Genomic DNA, 12051 nt, shown 5'->3' with positions numbered 1-12051 from the left:
ACTTTCTTCTGAATCTTCCAAGGTACCACATGTACCCATTTGTTATCACAGTACATTTATTTTTTATTGGTTCTTTTTAGTTACACATAACAGTAGAATCCATTTTGATATAATTATACAAGCATGGAATATGTTTTACTAAATCTTCTAAAGTTAATTCTATATGTAAGATTTTTCTGTTTTTTAAAATTTCTTTTAAACTGAAAATATAATGGTGGAGTGTAATTCAGAATTAGAGTGTTTTCCTAGAATGCACAAAATCCTGGGCACAATCTCCAGTACTGGAAAAAAGAAAAAAAATATGTAAAGGTGACAGAGGTAACATACTTTGTTCTATACTTACTTTATGATGTTTATTGTATTTTCAATTTCTGCTATTATGTGAATAGCTTCATGGATAAACCTTTCTGTCATTTCCATTATTTTGGAAAGTTGTGTGGGGGAGAAAGAGTCAATGAAATGTAAATATCAATTTAAAGTATCTGCTTATTTTACCGCATGTAATATGTAAATGTGAGTGTAACAGTTGTGGGAGGCAGGGAAGGATAATGGAAGGAAAGGGGGAAGGGAGATGGCCTAGATAAAGAGGAATTTCTTTTATTGGTACATATTAATTTTACATAATGTTGGGTTTCATTGTGACACAATCATATGTGTGTGTGTATATACATAAATTTGATCAATTTTACTCCTTATCTTCCTCTTACTCCTCCTACTAATCCTCTTCCCCTACCCTATTGATTTCCTTTCTATTTTCATGATGTCTTTTTCTTTTGCTCTTTGGCTTCTCCTGATGAGGGAAAACACACGATACATGTTTTGTTTGATTTTTTGAGTCAGGTTCATTTGGCTTCATATGATACTCTTCCAGGTCCATCTATTTTCCTGCAAATGTCATAATTTAATTCCTCTTAAGACTAAAAAAAAAACTCCATTGTGTATATGTATTCATCTGTTGACTGATGTCTGGACTGATTTCATAAATTAGCGATTGTGAATTGTGCTGTGATAAACACAGGAATCCATGTATTACTAAAACATGCTGACGTTTTTCAGATAAATACCAAAGAGTGGTACAGAAGGATCATATGGTAGTACTCTTTTTAGATTTTTGAGGAACCTCCACAGGGATTTCCACAGTGGCTCTACCAATTTACATTCCCACAAAGAGTGTATATGAGTTCATTTTTTTCTGTATCCTCACCAGCATTTATTACTGTTGTATTCTTAATTATTGCCATTCTGACTGGCATGAGAAGGTAACTCACTGTAGTTTTGATTTGACTTTCCTTGGTGGTTAAAGATGTTAAACATTTTAAAACATAGTTGTTGGACATTTGTATTTCTTCTTTTGATAATCAGTTTATCTATACATTTATTGGTTAGTCAACTTTATTTTTAAGGTTATATATTTTATTCTCATTATCTGAAGTTATATCTTCCAAGTGATCTAGTCTGTTGGTTATGCATTCTATTATGTTTTTAATTTTGTTTATTGTATCCTTCATTTCAAGAAGTTCTGTTTGTTTTAGAATCTCTCTTTATTGAAGTACTCTTTTGCTTCCTGTATTAGATCACATAGCTCTTTACTGTAGTGATCTTTTGTTTCCTGTGTTTGCTTTCTTATATCATTCTTTAGCTTGCAGAACATTTTAATCATGTATACCCTGAACTCTTTTTCTGACACTTCTTCTACTGTGCTGGCCATGGATTCTAATAATATAGTATATTGGCTTGTCTGGGGTATTTTATGCAGCTTGAAACCAAATAGCTCCTATTAAGACAGCTACAGTTTTGTTGCAATAGACAAAATGATGTGTTCAATTGTTATCTACAATACGTATAATAGGATTGTGAAAGGGTTTACAGTTTCCAATGATGGGCAAAGAGAGAATGGGAGGTGGGGATGTGGGATGGGATGTTAAGGAGGTAGGAGGTGAGTATACAGAAGTATTAGATCTAAGGAAAATGTATATGAGAAATCAAAAGAATTTGGGTAGTAGTAGGAGAACAGAAAGAAAGAGATTCTTGGGAGACAGAAAAGCAGGAAGAAAATAGAGAGGGTACCAAAACACATACAAATAAATTAATAAGGAAAAGAAAAAAAAAAAAAAAAATATATATATATATATATATATATATATATATATATGATAAAAAGAAGAACCCAGGCCTAGAACATGGACTCTGACCGGCAGACCATGTAGGAATCCAGGCCCCGGACCAGGACCACCCTTCCAGAGCCAAGTCAGGAGCCAACACAGGAGCCAAGGCCCAGGTCCTGACCTAGGACCACCTGCCAACTGGCAGACCCATGCTGGACCCCAGGCCCAGGTTTAGGACCACCCCGTCAACCTACCCAGGAGTCAAAAACAAGGTTATTTTCAGGACTGCCCAGCCAACTGGCAGATCCATCCCAGTATCTCCCATAAGGGAAGGCAAGTACTATACCCCAATTCCAGGAGCCATACCTCCAAGATTACCCCCCGTCCTAGTCCTAATAATCTTCATCATCTTGAGGGTGGAAATATCAGAAAACAACAGACAACCCAACCTATTGGATGAGAAGGGAAGCTGGAAAGATACTGATCTCCAACAAAAACTATCCTTGTATCTTCCTTCAAGATTTTTTCTCTCTCCCTCTCTCTTCTCCTGTCCTCATATCCCCAGCATTTATGAAACCAAGTACTTTTCAAGAATTAGGCTACTGAAGACTGGGATATCTGAATAGTGTATTACAATGGTGTTGTATTTTCTTTATCTCCTAATTTTACATTTTTTTTACTTTTATTAATGTTTATGTTTGTTTGTTTTTGTACTTAACTGTCTTCCCACTTACTTGCCTCCCCAAAATCACTTCTTTCTCTTCTCCTGCTACTAACCAACTTCTTTAGATTCCTCTTTCATGCTTTCTAAGATCTAATAACTCTATATTCTCACTTCTTACCCCCTCAATATCTCATCCTAAACCTCACCCCAGGTTCTTTGTCCACCATCAGAAACTCTAGACTCTTTTGCTAACCTACTGTTTATATTGTAGATAATCAATAAACTTACCATCTGTATATTGTGACAAAACCTTAAACAGTCTTAATAGCAGCTATTTGTTTTAAAGTTGTATATTGCTATATTGTTTGTTTGGGGATCTGTTCACATTGTTCTCCTCCTTAAAGGAGAGGTATTGGAAAACTGTAGGGACACCATAATCCTATAGGGTAAAAACTGTAATGCCTCAGATCCACAGAGCTAGAAGGGAAGACACATGAATAACATGAAAAAAATAAAAAAAAATAAAAAAAAAACAAGGGAAGAAAGTGCTCCCAACGAACCAAGCTATTACATTATTAAAAATCCATGACCAACACAACAGAAGAAACTACAGAGAAGGAGTTCAGCATGTACATAATTAAAATGTTCTGTGAATTAAAGGATGATATAAGAAAGCAAATACAGGCAGCAAAAGATCATTTCAATAAAGAGCTACATAAGCAAATACAGGAAGCAAAAGATTACTTCAACAAAGAGATAGAGTTGTGAAAAAACAAACAAACAAACAAACAAAGAGAAATCCTTGAAATGGAAGAAACAATAAACCAAATTAAAAGCTTAATAGAAAGCATCATGAACAGATTAGGTCACTTAGACCTCAGACAATTAAGACAAAATATATAATCTTGGGAAGAATGTTGACCACACAGTGAAGATGGTAAGAAACTATGAGTAAGAAACAGCAAGAATTATAAGATAACCTAAAAAGACCAAATTTAAGAATTATTGGGATAGAGAAAGGCATAGAGTTCTAACCAAAGAAATGAACAATCTACTCAATGGAATAATATCAGAAAATTTCCCAAAGATGAAATGAAATGGAAAATCAAGTACAAGAGGCTTGCAGGACACAAAATGTACAAAATCACAACAGATCCACACCAAGGCACATTATAATGAAAATGCCTAGCAAACAGAATAAGGTGAGAATATTAAAAAGCCACAAGAGAAAGGAATCACATTACATATAGGGGAAACACAATTAGGATCACTGCAAATTTTTCATCCCAGAGTCTGAAAGCTAGAACATCCTGGAACAACATATACCAAGCTCTGAAAGAAAGTGGACGCCAACCAAGAATCTTACATCCAGCAAAATTAAGCTTTAGATTTAATGACAAAATAAAAACCTTCCACAATAAATAAAAGTTAAAGGAATTTACCACTAGAAAGCCTGCACTACAGAATATCCTTGGCAAAATATTCCATAAGGTGGAAACAAAAAACACCAATGAAAATCAGCAGAGGGAGGTATTACACTAAAGGAAATACTAATCAGAGGAGAAACCAAGTCAAGTTAAATACCAAAAATAACCAAAAGTAGCTGGGAATACAAATCATGTCTCAATAATAACCCTGAATGTTAATGCCCTAAACTCATCAATCAAAAGACATAGGCTGACAGATTGGATTAAAAAAAAGACCCAACAATATGATGCCTTCAAGAGACTCATCTCATAGGAAAAGACATCCACAGACTGAAGGTGAAAGTTTTGTAAAAATCATACCTAGCATACAGAATAAGGTGAGAATTTGAAAAGCCAACAAAAGAAATGACAGAGAAGGAGTTCAGGATGCACATAAATAAAATGTTCTGTGAATTAAAGGATGATATAAGAAAGCAAATATAGGCAGCAAAAGATCATTTCAGTAAAAATCTATGTAAGCAAATACAAGAAGAAAAGGTTACTTTAATAAGAAGTTAGAGGTTCTGAAAAAACCAGGATACTAAATAATATGCTATCAAATGAATTATGGGTTGCAAAAGACATCAAAACAATTAAAAAATTTATATCAAAATCTCTGGGACACTATGAAGGCAGTACTAAGAGGAAAGTTCATTGCATTGAGTTCATTCCTTAAAAGAAGAAAAAGTCAACAAATAAATGACATAACATTACATCTCAAAGCCCTAGAAAAAAAGAAGAAATCAACACCAAAAGTAGTAAGAAGACAGAAAATAATTAGAATCAGAGCTGAAATCAATGAAATTGAAACAAATGAAATAACAGAAAAAAGTGACAAAACAAAAAGTTGGTTCTCTGAAATAATAAATAAAATGGATACACCCATAGCTATGCTAATGAAGAGAAAGAAAGAGTAAACTCAAATTATAACATCTGTGATGAAAAAGAAAATATCATGACAGACACTACAGAAATGCAGAAGATAATTAGAAATTATTTTGAAAATTTATACTCAATAAAATAGAAAATATTGAAGGCATCGACAAATTTCTAGAGTCATATGATTTGCCCAAACTGAATCAGGATGATATGCACACGTTAAACACATCAAGTACAAGCAATGAAATACAAGACACCATCAGAAGCCTACCAACAAAGAAAAGCCCAGCACCAGATGGACACACAGCTGAGTTGTACAAGACCTTCAGGGAAGAACGAATATCAATACTCCTCAAAATACTTCATGAAATAGAAAAAAGGGCATACTTCCAAACTCATTCTATGATGCCAATATCAAACTGATTCTAAAACTATAAAAAGACACATTAAAAAAAGAAAACTTAAGACCAATATCTCTAGTGAACATAGATGCAAAAATTCTCAATAAAATTCTGGCATGTTGGATACAAAAACACATTAAAAAGGTAGTGCACCACAATCAATTGGGGTTCATCCCAGAGATGCAAGGTGGGTTCAATATATGAAAATCAATTAATGTAATTCATCACATCAATAGACTTAAAAATAAGAATCATATGATCATCTCAATAGATGCAGAAAAAAGCATTTGACAATATAAACCACACCTTTATGTTAAAAACACTAGAAAAACTAGGGAATAAATGAACATATCTCAACATTATAAAAGCAATGTTAATCCCAAGGCCAACATCATTCTAAATGAAGAAAAAATGAAAGCATTTCATCTAAAAACTGGAACAAGAGAGGAATGCCCTCTTTCACCACTTCTATTTAACATAATTCTTGAAACTCTAGCCAGAGCAATTAGACAAAGAAAATAAGTTAAAGGGATACAGATAGGAAAATAAGAACTGAAATTATCACTATTTGCCAACAATATTATTCTATACCTAAAGTATCCAAATATTTCCACCAGAAACTAATAAATAAATTTGGCAAAATAACAGGATATAAAATCAACACACAAAGATTAAAAGCGTTTCTTTACATGAATGACAAATCTTCTGAAAAATAAACTAGGAAACATACCCCATTTAAAATGGCCTAAAAAATACTTGGGTATCAACAGAAGAGGTGAAAACCACTACAATGAAAATTACAGAACACTAAAGAAAGAAATTAAATAAGACCTTAGAAGAGGGAAAGATCTACCTTGCTCTTGGATAGGCAGAATTAATATTATCAAAATGACCATACTACCAAAAGCACTATACAGATTTAATGCAATTCCAATCAAAATCCCAATGACATTCCTCACAAAAATAGAAAAAGCAGTCATGAAAGTCATCTGGAAAAATAAAAGAGATCCAGAATAGCTAAAGCAATCCTTAGCAAGAAGAGTGAAGCAGGTGGCATCGAAATACCATGCCTTAAACTATATTACAGATCAACAGTAACAAAAATAGCATGGTATTGGCACCAAAATAGACTTGTATACCAATGGTACAGAATGGAGGACACAGAGACAAATCCACATAAATACAGATAAATACAATTATCTCATATTAGACAAAGGTACCAAAAAATACTCCTATAGTGCAATAAATAAAATAAAGAATCAATAAGTGGGATGGATTCAAAATAAAAAGCTTCTCAGCAAAAGAAACAATCATTGAGGTGAATAGAGAGCCTACAGAATGGGAGCAAATTTTACCACACACAAATCATATAGAGCACTGATTTCTAGGATACAAAAAAAAAACTCAAAAATCTTAACACCCCCCCCCAAAAAAAATATCAATAAATGGGCCAAGGAACTGAATAGTCACTTCTCAGAAGAAGATATACAATCAATCAACAAATATATTAAAAACAAGTTCAACATCTCTAGCAATTAGAGAAATGCAAAACAACCTACTATAAGATTTCATCTCAGTTCAGTTAGAATGGCAGCTATTATGCATACAAACAACAATAAGTATTGGCGAGGATGTGGGGGAAAAGGTACTCTCAAGCACTGCTGGTGGGACTGCAAATTGGTGTAGCCAACCTGGAAAGTAGTATAGAGATTCCTTGGAAAACTTGGAATGAAGCCACCTTTTGACCCAGCTATCCTACTCCTTGGTCTATATCCAAAGGACTTAAAATCAGCAATACTACAGGGATACAGCCATATCAATGTTTATAGTAGCACAATTCACAATAGATAAATTGTGGAATCAAATTAGATCAAATTAGGTGCCCTTCAGAAGATGAATGGCTAACAAAAATGTGATATATATAATGAAATATTACTCAGTATAAAAGAGAATAAAATCATGGCATTGCAGGTAAATGGATGGAGTTGGAAAATATAATGCTAAGTGAAGTTAGCCAATTCCAAAAAAACAAATGCAGAATGTTTTCTCTGATATGAGTATGCTGATCAAAAATGGGGGTGGGGTGGAACATGGGTGAAATGAAAGTTCTTTAGATAGGCAAAGGGGAGGAAGGGGAACACAGGTGGTAGATGGTGGATTGATATGAACATCATTACCCAAGTACATGTATGAAGACATAAATGGTGTAATTCCTTTCTGTACAACCAGAGACATGAAAAATTGTGTTCTATATGTGAATGATGCATTGAAATGCATTCTGCTGTCACATATAATGAGTTGGAATAAATAAATAAATTTTTAAATAAAACTGTATCCACGATCAAAAAAAAGGATAAAAGAATATACAAAACAAAACTGTAATATACTATTCAGAAATCCCAGTCCTCAATAGCTGAATGCATGGAAAGTATTTGGTTTCACAAATGTTAGACATATGAAGGGAGGAAAAGAGGGAGGAGAAAACAACACAAAACAGAAAAAAAAAATTCCAAGGAAAATTGAATGATTGTTTTTATAGGAGTTCAGTGTTTTTTTTTTTTTTTCTTCCCTTCCCGTCCAGTAGTGCAGTTATCTGTTGTTTGCTGGTATCTCCACCCACAGGGTGGGGAAGGTTATTAATGTGGGAGGGTTGGTCTTGGAGGTGGAACTCCTGGAAGTGATGCATAGCACTTTCTGGTCCCCATTGAAAGACTGTCCCCAATGGATTTCCTTTGGGGCTCACTCCTGTGATGTGGGCACATGGTCTTAAGGGTTGCCTATAGAGCCCACAATTTCTGGTCTCTAATTTAATCTCTAAACTGAATCTTTCATGCCCCCCTCCCTTTCTACTTCCCAGTCAGGAAACTGACTCTCTGGAGGTCATGCAGACTGAGCTCTGGGGCCTGTACACAGAGCCGTTCTGTTTTGGGCAGATCAAGACCAGGTTTTGAGAGCTATGGGCTGGCCACATAACTGCAGGCACTGTGTTTGGGGGCAGGAGTTAGGGGTAGGGGATTACAGGTACCTTGATATTACTTCTAGGTCCCATCCAGTGTTTCCAAATGGGAGTTTTCCCACCAAAATATGGCAATGGTGGCAGTGGAGGTAACTCAAGATGGCAACGAATGTTTCCCAAGATGTAGGCGACTACTTTCAGAGATGGGGCCACAACTGTCGGCCATGTGGTGGTGTGGTGGTATTATGTGGAGCGTTGGGAGATGCAGCACTGTAGTGTGTATTAGGCGACTGTCTCCAGACCCTGAATAGTGTCCCCAGGTGCAGGTTACCACATGGAAGGTAATATGGCCATGGTAGCTGTGTCCTAAGATGGAGGGAGGCTGGGGAGCCCTGTTTTGGTTGGTCTCATCTACACATTTATTGATTGGGTAGGTTTTTTTTTTTTTTGTGTGTGTGTGTGTGTGTGTGGATGTTGAGATTTCTAGTTCTTACTATATTTTGAATATTAATCCTCTGCTAGAAAAGTATCGATGACATAGATTTTGTTCCATTATGTATTCTGTCTCCTTACATTGTTGCTTGCTTTGCTGTGCAGAAGATTTTAATTTGATGCTATTCCATCTATTGACTCTAGTTATAATTTTCCAGAGCTCTAGGAGTGCAATTCAAGAAACCATTGCTCGTGGCTCTATCTTGTAGTGTTTTGCCTATGTTTTCTTCAAACAGTGACAATTTCTGTTCTTTTATCTAGGTCTTTGATCAATTTTGAGTTAATTTTTTGAAAGAGATGGGGGTCTTGTTTAAATCTTCTAAATGTGGATACCCAGTTTTACCAGCATTCTTTGTTGGTACAAAAAAGGAGGTACTTTTCTCCAGTGTATATTTTTAGGAATCTTGTCAAAATCAGATGCCTATAGCTAAGACATTTGTCTCTGTCTTCTATTCCACTCCCATGGTCTATGTGTTTGCTTTTATGCCAGTACCATTCTGTTTTTGTTACTATTACTTTGTAGAATAATTTGAAATTGGGTATTGTGGTGCCTCCAGCATTTCTGTTGTTTTGTTTTGTTTTTGCTTATGACTGTTTTGTCTATACTGGATCTTTTGTATTTCAATATACATTTAAGATTTTTTCCAGTTCTATGAAGACTGTCACTGGGAATTTGTTGGGGATTGCATTGAATCTCTTGATCACTTTTAGTAACGTGGGCATTTTAACAATAGTGTTTCTGCCTATCTGTGAACATGGGAGGTCTTTCCACCTAGTGTCTTCTATTTATTTTATCTGTGGTGTATAACTTTCCTTGGAAAGATAGTCCTTCCAAATTATGTTTATTTATAGTTGTGTTTTTTGGGTTTTTTTTAAGCTTTTATGGACAGAATTGTTATTTGGATCTCTCTCTCTCTCTCTCTCTCTCTCTCTCTCTCTCTCTCTCTCGTTGTTCAATTATTCATCTATAGAAAAGCCATTGATTTTTTTTTTTGATGTTGTACTTTGTACTTTGCTGAATTTATTTATCAGCTCCTGAAGTCTTCTGGTAGAAATTTTAGGGTCTTCTCAATAGGATCATATCATCTTCAAGGAGGGACAATGTGACTTCTTCCTTTCTTATTTGTATACCTTTTATTTCTTTCCCTTACTTAATTGCTCAGACTAAAATTTCAAGTGCAACATTGAATAGGAGTGGTGAGAGTTGACATCCTTACCTTAGTCTTGATTTTAGAAAGAATGTTTTCAATTTTCCCTTGTTCAGTATTATATTGGCTTTTGTGGTATAGTCTTTAATATTTTGAGGCAAATTCATTCTATTCCAAGTTTCTTTAAGGGGTTTTTTTTTAATCATGAAATAATGTTGAATTTCGTTAAATTATTTTTCTGCATATATTGAGATAATCATTTTTTTTTTGTTATTCATTCTACTGGTGTGATACATTACATTTATTAATTTGTGATGTTGAACCATCCTTGTAGCTCTGAAGTGAAACCAATTTCATTATCACATTGCATGATCTTTGAATATGGTACTAAATTTGTTTTGCATGTATCATATTAATTTTTTTGCACTTATGTTCATAAAGTTATTGTTCTTTTATGAAAAAATAAAGAAATGAAGATTTATACTCATGGTGATAGTGGCTTCAGATAATGACTTTGGAAGTTTTCCTTCCCTTACTATTTCATAGAACATTTTGAAGAGCATTGGTTTTAGGTCCTTAAATGACTTGCAATATTCAGCTTTGAATCTATTTGGTCTCTGTTAGGAGGTCTTTTATTATTGTTTTGATATTATTGTTCAAAAGTCTGTTTAGGTTTTCTATATCATCTTGGCTCAATTTTGGTAGATCAGATGTATTTAGGAATTCATTCATTTCTTCCAGCTATCCTATTTATTTAAATAAAAGTTTTAAAATAGTCCTCTATTCTCCTCTGAATTTCAGTTGCCTGTTGAAATATATCCTTTTAATCTCTAAAGCTTCTCTTTCTTTCAGTTAATTTAGCTAAGTGGTTATCAATCTATTTTTTTTCAAAGAATCTAATCTTTCTTTCATTGATATTTTTACTTTTTTATTCATTGTTTTATTAATTTTGGCTCTGGTCCTTATTATTTCTTTCCTTCAACTGGGTTTGAAATTGTTGGTTTGTCCTTGTTTTTCTAAGACTTTTCATCATTTTGGTGTTTTTATTTGAGATTTTCCTGATTTTTTAATGTAAGTATTCATAACTATAAAGTTTCTCCTTAGAACTGCTTTTACTGTATTACACAGATTATGGTATGTTGTGTTTCTATTTTCACTTGATTCTAATTGTTTTATTTTTAATTTATCCCCAGCTTTCATAGAGTCTTGCTCATTATTCAAAATAATATTATTCAACCCCCATGTGTTTGTATGGTTTCTATCATTTTGCTTGCTTCTGATTGATTAAATGCTATGATTTGATAAAATGAATATATCATTCCTTTTTTGTATATTTATTAAGCAAATACATGAATTGTTTTGGGGAAAGTTCCACGAGCAACTTAAAGAATGGATTTCAAAGGCTGTGATGTAAAACATTCTGTAGATGTCTGACATCTATTTTATCTAATATATGGTTTAACTCTGTAATATCTTGGTTGATATTTTTTTAAAGAGAGAGAGAGAATTTTTAAATATTTATTTATTTTAGTTTTCGGTGGACACAACATCTTCATGTTATTTTTATGTGGTACTGAGGATTGAACCCAGCGCCCCTCATGTGCCAGGCAAGTGCGTTACACTTTGAGCCACATCCCCAGGTTATTGGTTGATTTTGTGTGTGTGTGGATAAACTATTGATTAGTTATACTGGTATATTGAATTCACCCCCTATTATTATTTTGGGACTTGCTTTTTTTTTGAGTAGTCCTTTTTTATGAAATTAGGTGCACCAATGTATGGTGTATAAATATTTACAATCATTATAACTTCTTTTTGTTGTCTTCTTTAGAAATATGTAATGACCTTCTTTTGTCTATTCTGACTAAATTTGACTTGAAGTCTGCTTTATTCAATAAGAGAATAGCTACTCCATGCAAAGGCAATATACTTTTCCATTC

The sequence above is a fragment of the Marmota monax genome, unplaced genomic scaffold (assembly GCF_021218885.2).
Source record: "Marmota monax isolate L192 unplaced genomic scaffold, Marmota_monax_Labrador192_F-V1.1 WCK01_AAM20220418_F8-fsc00044, whole genome shotgun sequence".
Taxonomy (NCBI): domain Eukaryota; kingdom Metazoa; phylum Chordata; class Mammalia; order Rodentia; family Sciuridae; genus Marmota; species Marmota monax.
Note: the sequence above shows the minus strand (reverse complement) of the source record.